The sequence below is a fragment of the Grus americana genome, chromosome 9 (assembly GCF_028858705.1).
Source record: "Grus americana isolate bGruAme1 chromosome 9, bGruAme1.mat, whole genome shotgun sequence".
NCBI classification, from domain to species: Eukaryota; Metazoa; Chordata; class Aves; order Gruiformes; family Gruidae; genus Grus; species Grus americana.
In genome coordinates, this window is record NC_072860.1 from 21914634 (window position 1) to 21928899 (window position 14266).

Sequence of the window (14266 nt, forward strand, 5' to 3'; positions counted from 1 at the left end):
GAGGATAATCAGTCTTGTGCATTATTATTTTAGAATGTTATGAAGCTCTCAGGACACAGCTGAAGACATTCTGGAACCTCTAAATCCCTACACACTATTCACATAAAACACAAATACAAGAAGACCCAAGAATATTACATGAGTGTTTAAATATTAAAATAAGAGGAGCAGTACAAGATAGAAAAGTTTCTCTTTCAGTTCAGTTTTGGTAACTTAAGTATGGATTCATTGCCAAAGGCAATAGTTCTGATTTTGGGCAGCCCTACACAAACTGTTTAAATTCCAGCAACAGTTGTTCTGGATATGTAGGATGTGTGCAATTTTACTAGATTCCTGACCACGGGTATTTTACTTATTACTTATACAACTGTATCTGAATATTTTATCTGAGTTGAAATCATAAAATTTTACCAAGGTTCCTGTCTTCTTAAATGTATTCTTTTAAATTTTCAAGTTAACAAGTTTCTAAGTCAGTAACGTGTCATCAGTGCTGTATAAACCAAGTATTTAGAAAGGTCAGCCAGAGTTATAAAACACTTCTGGAACAGGCAAACATCAGATTTAACACCAAATACTGAAACGTACAGCAACGGAAAAATCTTGCACTTCATACAGTTTCTTCTGAAATATGTGGGGGTTTTAGTATCTAAAGAACTTGAAAACTATTTCATAAGAAAATTCAAATGGTGACTTACATGCTGAAATCCAATACAATTTTTTTTCCTGTGTGATCATCGTATTTGGAAAGTATGATAAAATCAAATGAAGAAGTTTTTATACTGGTGGAAGCTATTTTATATTTTACCTAATCTGATGCCTCTGGTTATAAAGAGTTCACTTCAAATGTGGAAAGGATATTAACCAGCGTGCTTCCTCCAAGTTCACACAAATTTTACCTCATTCTGTAGATCTCAGCTTTATTTTAATTTCTACCTACAGACATGTCAATAGGTACACTTTAGTGCAATAATTATTAGAGTATCAAAAATCTTATTACTTGAGAGGTTATATCTCGGCTGATTTCTGGGGAGACCTCTAATCTCATTCCGTTGGACCCAATGCCTTTCCCAGCTACCCTCAAGCAAACCAAAAATGAGAGCTTTCATCATTTTTCGTAAGAGACAAACTACACTGAATTTTCCTGAGGCAAAATCAATACACAAAGATACAACATAATGAAGTCTCAAAGTATTTGTTTCTACAGTATGCCTGTGTGAAAATGAGATCTCTGCCCATCTACATTCCTGTGCTGCTTCTCTTCACATCATTTTTGCTAGCTGCTCCTCCAGGGTGCTATCCACTGCTCTGTAAACAACAAAACTACATGTTTGCACAATTATTAATGCATTTAGCAACCGCCCTTGGATGTTCTTAGTTAATTTATGGATGCAAACTGCATCTTCAAGAGCTGCTCACTGGTCTTTTCCAGGCAACATATGAGCTCAACAAGAGCAGGCTGAATAAAAGGCCCTACAAAAGCACAGCTCATTTTTTAATTATGTGAGAACCAGACCTTGACTCCCCGCTGCCCCAAACACTCTGCAAACCATGTTCTTTGCTCCAAATGTTAAAAGTAAGCCTCAATGCCAAAGCTATTAAATACATTCATACACTGAGAGTAAATGTAAGAAGTCATTACATAATGAAAAAGCAGCTGGGGATAATATAACAAAGAGTTACATGTGCTTTCATTACGCATCTTCCGCACGAAGGATATGTCAAAGCTCAAGATATTAGAAGTCTTTCTTTTGCACTTGCCTGAAAATAAGCCTCTTGTAACTGTCCAACTTTAGGGGTGCTCGCACGCTTATATTTCACTGCAACTTCGAAGTGGTTCTCTTCTCATCACAAATCTTTGACTCTTAATTTTACCTTTTTGGGAACTGCGGGTAAAAATGCTGCACGTGTCTACCAAAGTAAGTTATCACATCCTGGTGACATCACATATAGCCTGGCAGCTGGACATTTGCACAGCTAATCTCAGATCTAACTTCAACTAAAATGACAAAACAAAGGGCATAAAATCTTTTCTTGAGTAAGACTACACACGGCTCCTCCCCTCCCAAACGAACGCAATAACCCACTGGAGGAGTTTAGAACAAAGTCATAACATTTTGGCAGTACAGTCCAGAAAGTAATTGGAAAACATAAATTATAAAAATAGTTTTAAAAATGATTCCTACTCCTTCCTTTATTCTGCATTTGAGTAAAAGTTGTAATAAAAAGCAAAATATTTTGCACTACTTAATAACAACAACTCTTCAAATACAGTACAGCAACACTAGCTCAGAGTAGTCAGTTTTGTATTTATTTAATATACTGGGGCTCAAATAAGTGGACCCTTTATTTCTAGCATAAAATAAAATATTGAAAAAATACACCTTTAAAATAACATTAAAGAACCCAAATGAATCCAAAGAGTGCTACACTCTCAATAATCCACTGAGAAATTAGCAGTCCATTTATGTTGCACAAGGTCCTGTTTCAGTCACGACATTCCTAACGCCTCCAAAAATGAATAAAGATTTAATTTTCTATTCTTTTTTAGGTATGCTTACAACATGGCATAATCCTCATTTTACACATTCCAGATTTTAAAAAAGCAAAATATCCTACCCCAACTACCCATATTTGATAAACTACTTTCCTTTGGTAGGATAATTCTGTTCAAAAACAAAAGAGAACTCATTCTTTTATCAGGTGCCCAAAAAAAGCAGTTGTGTACTTGGTTTAGATATGCAAGGTAAAATCCTCTTACCCTAAACCTGGGAAACTGCTAAAGAATGAGTTGTTTTATCCATTTGAATTAGGTACTTACTCTTCAAATTGTTTCGTGGTATGCTGTCTGAAAGAGACTACTATTTAGGAACAAATTGCAATGCGCAATATGGAGTTCCACAGTATTCCCCCATGCATGAAATGAAGCAGGGGTAGGTAATAAAACAAACATTTTTAGAAAAAGTAATTATTTTATGTTAGATTTATTATTAGTTTCTAAGTCCCAAGATGATGCTCAGTGAGTTGTAAACATTCGATCTTAAAAACTATGATAAAATCCCCCCAAAACAGAAAAGACAAGCATTCTGAAAATGCCACAATCAAGACAGTCAATGATCTTTTCCCAATTTCTTCTATTTATCTCCAAAATTAAAGAGAATAAAACAGCGTGCTTCATCCAGTCATGGATGAAAAAGAGTAAGACAGGTTTTGGAAAGGAAAAGTCTGAATAACTGTACAAAGCAGGTGGCAGCCAGGGTCTTGAAAATGCTGGGTACTATTTTAAAACTTTGCTTTCTTTACAAATGCTGAGGCAATTAAACAAAAAGGATAAGTTACATAGGTCAAAAATAATAATGGAAGTATGTTTTTCATATCACATTGTTATCATGCAGTCCACTTGAATGAGGAAAGGAATTTAATAACCGCATTACACATCTGCATCCAGTACAATGGCTAAGAGGCAGACTGTGGCAGGATAAAGATTAAGGGAAAAACCCACAGAAAAAACCCAAACCTCCAAGCCAGGACACCCAGGAAGGGACGTTTCTCACCACCACCAAAATGCAGATGGAGTCAGTGCAGATAAGAAGGTAGCTCTTAAATGCATCTGCTCCAGCTGTCAAGGCTGGAATCTCAGCGTAGAAAAGCACCACACCTAAGCAAATAGTTTTACGATTATTTCTTAAGAGAATACATTAAAGTCAGTATTGAGCAATCCCAAAGAAATCTGATCTGCAAGGTGTAAACTTACGCAGAAAATAAACCCAAAAGTAGCACACAGAATGGCTGTGGTGAAAAATCTCTTCTTAATGTTACCTGTTGATAGCGCCACAGTTCAGTAACCTCAAATTATGAATACATTTTACCAAATACCAATCAGTTGACTCATATTAATGAAAAAACTATTTGGGAGATCAGGATCGTAGAAGCTGCAGCTATAAAAATGACTGATATTCAAGCTCATATTCCTGCCAGTTCTGACCAACCTACCAAAAGAGTGTCAGAAGCTCCAAGTATTGACAAAAACTAAACATTAAATGCTATGCATATAATATATTTAGGATTGCTTATTCCTCAGAATTAAGACAATTTCTCCAAAAAGTAATTCTAGAAGTATCAACCCCTCAGTTCTGTGACTGTTCAAGGTTTACTACATCCCCTTCTTTCATTCAAGTCAATGCCCTTTATTTGTCCTTCAACATTCAGCTACTATTTTCAGGTTGTTCACAAAATAAAGGTAACAAACATCCAATGCATGATCAATCACAAGTAAATAACCTTCAACTAGTCATCCTGCCTAAAGTAAAAACTCCAAAATATATTTGCAAATTCTACCTGAGAAGACGGTAGTCTGCAATCAGGACATGAGACTAGCTTTAATTAAACACTTCGCTATAATTTATTTGCACAGCTCTGAAATTGAGGCTGAAGGCAGCGTTCAGCAGAGCATAAAAGTAAACTCAAGCTGGCTGCAGATCAAAGCTGGACATCAACAAACGTGAAGAAAGCTGCAAACATAGCTCTTCTCTAAAATTACAGAAAAGGGAGAAAGAAAAGGGGAGATAACGGAGTTGTGCCCAAGTATGCCAAATCAGTTGCTGTTGGAAACTCTGCCACACTTGCTGACAGGAGCTGCTGCTCCCATTTCAGCCAAAAGCATCCCTCCGATAATCAGGGAACCACAGCTGCCTCCCTGTGATTGCTACCACCTCCTTTGTTGTCCTGTCAAGCGCACCAGAGCGAAAACAAACAGCCATAGCCATCCTTTATATACTTACTGTATTTCTACAGAAATGTTAATATTCAAAGTTATCTTTCAGACTTTGTCCTTCACTTGGTTCCAGGCAAAAAGAGAGAGAGAGACCTTCTGTGTTTGTGGGTTTTGTGGCATGCATCTGATGACTTTCTCTAGTTCAGGTGAAGTGCTGAAGGCTGAACTTAGAGAGTGATGTGCCTAACGATTGATTTCTTGTACAGTAATGACACTCGATATACGAGTAGGATCAGTTGAACAGACCTTCATGGTTAGGACTCACTGAAGCCAAGTGCAAGTGCAGTAAGTTTTATTTTCTGTTTTACTTTGCTAGGAAAAGATCTGAGAAAGCATGACTAAGGCTATAATTTAACATTTAGTAAAATAAAGACAATTCAGACTTGAGATAGAAACAAATCAGGAAAGAATCTGAGGGAGATGACAGAGCGGTTTTTAAGAAGAGAGTTCTCGACGCGAGGGGGAGGCTTTCACATGAAACAGTCTTAGAACTGCTTTTACTACAAAATTCCCTTCTTTAAAACTCAGCTTTCATGCAAATACCATACACGAGTGTTTACAATAATTTCAAAATAACACTATCTGTGAAATCCCCTGGTGAGCTTTCTACTCTCTATTTACTTTATGAAAAACATGGTATAAGGCATGCTGTCTTCTGGTAGCAAATACCATTTACGATGTTTTGTGTGTCCTGTGACACTTGGGCATTCCCAAACTGCCTGAGAAAGCTTGTAGATAGATTTGGGGTAACTGCACAGAAATGCCTCTGTGAAATCCTATGAATAATTAAACTGTATATTCGAAAGTAAATTCCTCTACTTTGTTGGCCAAATTTGGACACTACTTATCCAGACTCTATTTCTAGTAGCACAGGATTCCCTATCCTTGAGCTTCTTTTTATGTCTTATTAGAAAACCAGAACAAGAAAAATAACCTTATGCCTTGAAAAATAATAACCTAATGTACTTACAAGCAACTGTATGAGCAAAGCCAAAAAAAGATGATTTGTGCAACTTGAATTTGAACAGGCTATCTGAGCTCAGAAAAGCAAAGCATTACGTACCTGGATTAACTGAAGCGGATATTGCTCTGTTACAATACAGATGAACCTGACCAACAATGTCTGGGCAGATTTAAATCACAAAAATTCAATATTGCTCCACCTAGCAAGATACGTGTGTGTGCGTGTGTGAGTGTGCGTGGTCATTAAATAAGTAGGTCATTAAATAAGTGGTGGGTTTGACCTACAAGCACACCTCTTCAAACAGATTCGTGACATTTCTTTCATGGTTGTTAGCACCTTACTCTAGAAGCTTTCTGGTTTTACTTCAATATTTCTACCCATACAATAAAATTCCAGAGTAATTCAATATGATTCACAGTATCAGCTTCCAGTCAAAAAGGATTCTTTGTGTCTAGTTTTTGTTACATAAAATTGCACACTACATTAAGATGACAGCTAAAACTGTAATTTGTACCAAAACGGGAAGAAAAAAAAGATGTCCCTTAACCTCAGTTTGATAGAGTTTGGTCTTGCAGATCGAATTCCATCACAGACACATTTTACATACTCCCTCTGCCCAGCTAACACAGCTCCGTCGCAGGCAGGGCTCTACTGAAGCTTCTCCTACAGGTCGCTTTTGCTGTTCCAGTATTGTTTTTACAAAGACATTGGGGTTTAACTTGTTTGCTTGCTTGCTTTTTACAGCTTATAGCAGGGTTTTTTCCTACCAACTCCTAGGGAGACTGAAATAAGATTGAAGCCTTTTTATAGCCTACAGAAAAGAACCTCTTCTGTGTTTTATGTTTACAGACCCCCAGATAAATCTCAGCTGACGTAGCTCAGTTCCCTGTTGATAACGCTCATCTTGTAGACTCCTCCCTCTATATCTGTTTTCAACTTTATTTCTCCTTCTTTTAATTCATTCATACTTTTCCCTCGCTCTCTGTCCCAAATTGCATTCTTCGAGTTTCCCTTTAGCAGAAGGCAAAACTAATACTTGAATATAACTTCTTAATTTATAATATGCAATGAGATATCCAAACAAATCTTTTTTAAAATCTAATTAGATTAAATGCAAATTTAGTTTTTCAAATATTCTGAAATAAAACATTCTTATTTTCAGTCACAGTAAATTTGTATTTATTTATTTTAAAATCTCTAAGAATGTTGCTTTGGTTATGAAATATTGAAGGACGCAATATCATTTGATGCCTGAAACCCTATCAGAAATTTTATTATTTCAAACTTTCATTAAGTAGCGCTGATTATTTGTCACGTCGCTTTTAAATTCTGATGATTCCTTCTTATATGTGTGTAATATTATTTATATCCCCCTCTTCATAAGTTAACTGCTAAGATATTTAGCAGCATCAGTCCCTAAAGCATAAAGTCACATTGATCATACTTTCCTAAGAAACAATAGCAATCTGTATTTGCCAGCCTTCTTGGTTTAGCTTATGCAGGGATAATTATTCATGCAAATATACATTTACAAATTAAACAGACTAAGGATAAACTAAACAAAACAGAATTGTTCAGCTGTGGTGTGACATCTTAAAAAATAAATCATAAGCTATATATGTGCACAGTAAATTATAATGGTGTGATTTAAACCTGGCTTTAGAATTTTCAACGAAATGGCTTTATGTCAGAATCTAGTCCCATTACATCAGAACTCAACAAATTCTGAAGGCCAGACTGCAGCGAGATGGAGGTTTCATTGGCTGCTATCAAACCCAAAGGATGAAAGCAAAACATCCAGAGGCTGCAGCCTGTCCTCCTTCAATGGCCTTTTTATCATACATCGAATAAAAACCAGGCATTCCCTCCTATAGTTTATCAGGTAGTGTTTAAGTGTTTAAGACCAGGCTGGATGAGGCTTTGGGCAACGTGGTCTCTTGGAGGGTGTCCCTCCCCACAGCAGGGGGTTGGAACTAGATGATCTTTAAGGTCCCTTCCAACCCAAACCATTCTATGATTCTATGACAATAGCTACAACCATTAAGTCTTTAGAGAAGATGCTTGCACCTTACAGAAGGCGCACTTTATATTCCAACAGGTTCTTCAGGCTGCAGCAGAAACTGTCAGCTATTGTAGGGAAGGATCAATCTCAACTGGGCAGGAGAGGCTGCCAAATGGCACTGGGCACACTCCCCTCTATCTGGTCGTAGGCTCAACGTGAAAAACAGTGAAACGTGAGTTTGCAGCTACACAGTCAGAGAAGGAAAGTAATCTCCTGTCTGAAATGACAGGTGATAAGAACAATGTCCTGTGAATGCAAACACTGTTTATCAAAGACAGAACGTGTGCGCCAATTGCAGTGAAATGTTACATGGAATTGCCTTTGAATCTAAGGGAAATTTAAATGTGTAATTTTGTAACTGTAATACATTTGATATTTTAATTTCCTAGAGAACAGTGTTTCAACTTTGTTCAATTCTTTCATTTTTAGAGTTAGTCTGGCTGTGTCAAAACAAAAATATCGAGAAAATAGCCTTCCAATTCTCAGGTTTCCAATTTTTGCCATGATTCAGAACACATTTTAAAATAGTGCAATTTTCATAGGATGAGAAGCCTGTTTCCCAATCAACTCTCAAACTAGGGCATGCATAGTGTACTGAAATATATAGGCTAGCTGTATTTCTATGCATACTTGCTAAACACATAAACCAGACGTCGTCGTTACTGCAAGTACATAGATACATGAAGATAAAACAGACATCTAGCTCAAAGATGCAGATAATCACGCGTATGTACAAGAGGAGGTCATCCACTGCATCAAGAGAACACTTGAACTTTTAGAAATGTCAGCGAGAACTCTGTTTTCCAGAGTATAATAAACGCTCTTTCACAGAGTACTTATAGCCCTTGCTTGGCCAAACATCACGCACTTGAACATAATCAGAGAGATGCCCAAACATGTAGGGCTGTAAACACCGGTCTGAGCATTAAAGCAGCATTTTATCAAACCTGGAGAAGCAAACATGCAGTTGTGAAACGGAAAATGACATCTTTTCTATCTCATGTGAATTTTGTTGTTTTGAGTCATTATACAGATGTATAGGTTTCTAAATTACATCTGTAGAAAAAGGACTGGGGAAAAAAACATTCTAAAATTAGAAATACATTCGGATGACAGAAAAGGACTCCAACAAAAACAGGGAATACACCTGAGTAACAACGAATTCAAGTGGCCCAAATGACTGACCAAGACAAATATAATGATGGCTGTATGCGGGAAACAGCACAGCTCTGGGTGATTAAACAAGTATATATTTCCATTTTTCAATCACCTAACATTTTGGAAGCAGACTTCTTAGAAACATGTCATGTTTGATTCAGGCATCATACATAATAAAATTGTACCATGAAGAAAACCAATTTCTTTGTTGTTTCTGACTTTCAAATTTTGTTTTTAAAAATGCACTCAATATTTTGGAATTGTCATTTGGTCATTAAATGTGATACTGTATTCTGCATTGCTTAGTCATCTAAAGGTTTTTATATGGCAGCACCATTTATCTTTTCATTCAGAAATAGCTAACCTTTGTTTTTAAAATGTTTTATTTTTATTTATAACAGCAAGGATTAAATGGGAGTTCAGGATAGGTCCCTGCCAGGTATCCTTGCTACTGCGTAATTAGCAGCTCACCTTTATCCTAAGTCTTTCTAAAGTTTAGGGAGAAAGTTTTCCTGAATCGTGCCAAATTTCACACAGACATTTTGAATATTCATCTCTGCTAAATGATGGCAAAAACACCGTGGTGAATTTGTGAACTTGGTTCCTGTGCTCTCAGCAGGGATGGAAAATCCTGGAGAAAGAGGAAATCCTATGCAATGGAGAGAAACTGCTTCTTTTTAGGAAGGGACCCAGCAAACCGTTTACCTTGTACAGTCACATCCGGTTAAACTGCATCTCAAAAGAAAAGCTAGAAAAACGTTCACGTTATCTAAAACATATGGGAAAGTCTGAAGAGATTCTGGAATCTGGACAACTTGATGGGAGGAAAGAGTAATCTGACCTGACATCATCTAACTGATTTCACTGCTTAATGCAAAAGCTTTGCCATCACACGGCCTGCCCAGAGCTCTGGAGCTGGATCTGAACAGAGCGTCCCCCATCTTCCACACAGCCTGGAATCCAGGGCGGTCTCTTTTGCAGCAGTAGAGAAGTGCTCAGTATTACTGTAGTAATAGTACCTTATGGTACAGTTTTCAATAAAAGCAGTTCAGGACATTATTACAGAACTATCCGTTACTATAGAAATCTGTACTCAATTCTTTCTCTTCACCTGCTACAATCCCTCCTGCTCAGGATATTGAACAAAAAGAAACCAGAAACAGGGAGCTCAGTATGCACTCTCATAAATTCTGATTCAAACACAAATTTCCCTAAAGGTCCATCTTCCACCATCAAGTGGTCCCTTTTCTGAATTTTAACAAACACAAGAGACTAAATTCAATAGATGAGACAGAATGCACTACACTCATCATTCAAAATATTCACTACTTGTATCATCTACTGAAGAGGTTCCCTCAATATTTCTTCATCTTCACATTTTTGGTACCCACTTTACAAACACTATGCATTGTGAAGAAATTATCTTCATTGTCTGCAGAGAAAATTGGAAAAATTATGAAAGTTTATTTTAGGCAGTGCAACTCTACAGGCATTAAGATCATCAGGGAAAGATCTGAACTGAAAGAGTCAAGCTTACTCATCAGTTCCTGAGTCTAACACTAGCATACTGATACAATTTTTCATTCTAGATTTTTAGTTTGTGTCATTATACGATCATAATATTTTCTTTTAGCCTTAAGACATAAGAGTTGCATAGGTAAAAGGACAACATGGACAAAGACATGAGAAAATCTTTTTTGGAATAAAAACTTTGGTTAGAAGAATGATGCAGTAATTCTTTTGCCAGTAATATAATTCCTAGCTTTTCATACTACTTCATCCTCTAAAATACTCCCCAAGTAAAGATCATGCCTGGCAAGTATTGCCCTGCAGTAGGGGGAACATCTCTCCTGGATGACAATGCAGCAGGAGCTTTCTTGCATATTTAAGCAGCTTTGCTCTCTAGTAGTTGAAGCTGTTGCCAGACCTCTTCTATCCTTATTCACCTCTGTCTGCCCTCAAAGACATCAGTGTGAAGCAGTGAATCTTACAGGAGACAAGACTAACTCTATATGGTAACATAATTCAGCGGAAGGAAGATAAATTCCTTGAAGCATCTTCTCTCTCACACACAGCTACTCTTGGGCCAGTCAGAAGCTGGTGATTGATTAGTCACCTTCTCTTTGAACTGCAGAACACAGGAACATAAGAAATAATTATGAGACTAGAACTGATATCTCTCACGATTAATTCACATTAAGGCCCTCTTAATGAATGAGATAAACACAGTAACTAATATTCATTACTTGAGGTGTTAGACATGAGATTTATTTGTCTTAGTGGAAGAGACAGCATATCAAACAGAAAACAAACTAGGGATGCCTAATTCTAGAAAAATGAAAGACCAATGTATTTTGAGCTTTGTTTAGTTTGCTCTGATTTTTTTTATTGGTAAGCGGGTACTTCTCTCCTGGGATTGCAACTGGTGGGCACAGTCAGGAGTGCTGTATTTCCGACCGGCTTAAAAGTGAAATTCTGAACAAAAGCTTTTTCTCAGGACAGTTTAGTCCAGTCACTGAACCAGCTCTGGCATTTCGACAGTTCACATACACACCCAATGCACTTCTGCCAACTGCACCTGGATACCAAACTTAGACTTGCCTATGGTTAGTAACTGGGTCTTTTGTAATTATTATTATTATTCTTTTTTACATTTTTAAGAATTCATTTCTTCCTTTTTTTTTTTTTCAACCAGCTGTATCACAGCTGCACATTTTTTCATCCTGCTCTGAAAGGCTTTCAAAAAACATTTGCTTCAAAGGGTTTTCTCCGAGAGAGGGTTTCTTTGCTTTTTAGTCTTTCTTACTATTAAGGCTCTGTGTCCAGGTTTATAGCATTCCTCAAAGCAGTCTCTAGAGAGGTTCATCCTTTGCTCTTTTATACCAAAATTCTTCAACAAAAGTCAGACAAGCCTCAAAATCTATCCTTACCAAATTCTTCGTATAATGGCAGCTTTATCCTCAAGTAGTTTAGATTACATTTAAAACCTGTCACGTATGTTTTTTTCTTTTCTAGTAAGAACTTATTTCCACTCTTTCAAAGTGTTCATCTTAGAAGATTATATTCGGACTTCATATTATCACATCCTAACACAGACAGAAAATCTTCAGATGTGTTTTGGATTTTCAATGCTGCTTTCATTTCAAAATATTAAAAAGACTTTAACAAGGAGGGAAAAAAAGAGTCCAGAAGAAAAGCATTCAATAAGCTGATACTATTACATTAGAAGAAATCAATTCTTAAGATTTTGACAAAATGTTGTCCAATATTGACTGTAAAAGTTATACCGGTAGATACAGATAACTCCTAAGATAAAACACATTGCTAAGGCTTCAACTGATAAGATTTATCATGCTGCATCAAAGATTAAAATAGTCGCTCCTGATTCTTTTCAGCTGCCAGCTCTAATTCACAAGAGACACCACTGTTATTTAGACTTTTGCTCTATTTTCAAAAATAATCAAGTGCAGTATGTCAGAAAAAGTTGGATTTTTTTGGTGTTTTGTTTTGTCTTTAGTTTTACTACCATGATTCTAACCCATATTCTCATGGATGACTGACTGATGCCTGGGACTGCCAGGGACAGAATCTTATGGCCATGCTCCCAGGATGTCCAGGCATGGGAAGATGTAATCTGCGTCCAACTACAGATGCTTTTGTATTGCTAATGTTCCTTAAAAGGTTGTATGACCTGTTTCTCTTCCTCAAAAAGACACTAAAAAATGAGAACAAGCAGTAGTTTAATCAATACTGTATTTTACAGTCACTCATAATTATCAGAAGGCTGAGCAGCATTTGAACCAGTTCTTTATTGTTTATGCATGAAACCACATTTTTTAAAACAATGAAGTTATATAAGTAGTTTTAGGGACAAGGTTTGAGTATCATATAAATACAAAAATGTTTTGTTATTGTTCTCATTATGTCAGCTGCATCTTATGTATTTTTTCTCATCCTAACAATTTTTTAAAAGCCAATAATATTTGTTTTATAGTCTCTCTGTTGGAGGAAATTTTTGCTTTTGCTTTTAGTGTAAGCAAATCCCTTCAAGACATTTTTAAACCTTTAAAATACTGGAGAAATTTAAAAGAAAAAGATCCCTAAAACCCAAACCAAATAGCTCTCAGCAGAGTAGCCTTTTGCTTGGAATTCCTCCTCTGAGGAGGATATTGCCTTTGCAAACTTAAACAGAAAAAAAACCAGGTATGTTGTTGGTAGGTTCAAATTTCCTAAGAAGATATAAAAGAAATCACAGGGAGCCAGTAAGATAGCACTATAAGCAAAATGTGCCCTGTGATTTGGCAGAAAGAGTTCCCTTGACTGGAAGTACCTTCGTATTCAGGTTTGCATCAAACACCAATAACAAAAAATGGGCATGAAAGAAGAGTAACTGGGCAGGTGTCAGCCTAGATATCTACTGACCTGCACAGGTGATTGCAACTTGCCGGGTCTAACTTATACAATAAAACAATTAAAGAAAAAGTATTTCTCAGAGATCCATGCATTTACAGAAGTTACTTCCACCTGTATTCTCTTACCATGGCTACTAACAGACAAAATTCAACTCTGGTTAAAAAATGATGTAACTCCCGTCGATTTCGAAAGGAATTTTACTGCACTGAAACCTGAATAAAGCACCAAAAGCATTTCCCAAGTCCTCAGTGTTTGCACCCCTTAGTTTTCACCATGCAGCTGGAATATAAACAATGTTTATCATCCAACATTGCTCCCTCTCAAATATTGTACAGAGGCCTCACTGAAAAATGCCTTTAGCTGATTAAGTGCGATGGCATGGAAGTGCTCAGTGGTCTGTTCTATCTGTGGCTCACCTTTTACTTTTTTGCATTTAAAACACCTCATTTATTATTCATGACATAATTCCTAAAATGAGATTACTAATATTTTATTAGTAAAACATTAGTACAGTATTGACTTGCAATTACAAAACAGCAGAAGGTTTTGCAGCAGTAGCCATTTGCATCTTTGAAACCCTGCCCTTCAATGACACAAAAATCTTGCAGCGATATAACCCGGGCTTTTGTGCATGATGAACTACTATTATTTTTAGGGAACCGTACAACTTTATTTATGACTGGTTATGTGATATATGCCAGAAAACTGACAGGATGTTCTGCAGGACATCTCTTCAGTGATCGTTTCTGTAGCCCTTGACTGCAATTTTAAATTATATAACCTTCACATTGCATTTCACAGCTTTCTATATGTAATTATAATGGAGTGGCAGCTATGCTGTAGTTAATGTTGAATGTTGTTTTCTGTTTAAAGGTCAAGTCTATTCTAAAATCCATAT

The 14266-nt window shown here is 36.6% G+C and overlaps 1 protein-coding gene across 9 annotated transcripts in view; it reads right to left on the reverse strand.

The window, feature by feature from the left end:
- Positions 1-14266, reverse strand: part of NAALADL2 (N-acetylated alpha-linked acidic dipeptidase like 2) — a 491555-nt gene that overhangs the window by 216721 nt on the left and 260568 nt on the right. The gene's annotated exons all lie outside the window — the stretch shown is intronic.